At 39.3% G+C, this 361-nt stretch overlaps 1 pseudogene; it reads right to left on the bottom strand.

Moving 5' to 3' along the window:
- Positions 1-356: 356 nt before the first annotated feature.
- The window catches only part of LOC109238493, a 2023-nt pseudogene continuing 2018 nt past the window's right edge, over positions 357-361 (bottom strand).

The raw sequence follows: 361 nt of genomic DNA, 5'->3' as shown, positions 1-361 counted from the left end.
TCAAGCTTCCTCATAGGCAGAAGAGTTAGCAAAGGTACAGACAGGCTGATCTATCCAATGAGCAAGCATGTCCGCTTTTGATTCAATATTTTTCTTAACACCCGAAAAATTATATGCCTCTATAGTAGCCTGCAATGGAATGCAACTATTTCTGACGGATAGCTATGTTAGCTAGGCCACCTTCCTAATCAGGGTTTCCATCCGAACTAGTGCCTTAAGCAGGAAGGCAAATGAAATTATGTGGTATGGTATCGTATATAAGAGAAATCTTGCTTTTAGGAGTGATCTTTCGCCTTTATTGAGGAGATATAAAACAAGTTTACTTACTAATAAAGCGGCAAGAAGCACCTTCCTTCTCAAA

The sequence above is a fragment of the Nicotiana attenuata genome, unplaced genomic scaffold (genome assembly GCF_001879085.1).
Source record: "Nicotiana attenuata strain UT unplaced genomic scaffold, NIATTr2, whole genome shotgun sequence".
In the NCBI taxonomy this organism is placed as follows: domain Eukaryota; kingdom Viridiplantae; phylum Streptophyta; class Magnoliopsida; order Solanales; family Solanaceae; genus Nicotiana; species Nicotiana attenuata.
Note: the sequence above shows the minus strand (reverse complement) of the source record. Positions and strands in the feature narration are given on the sequence as shown.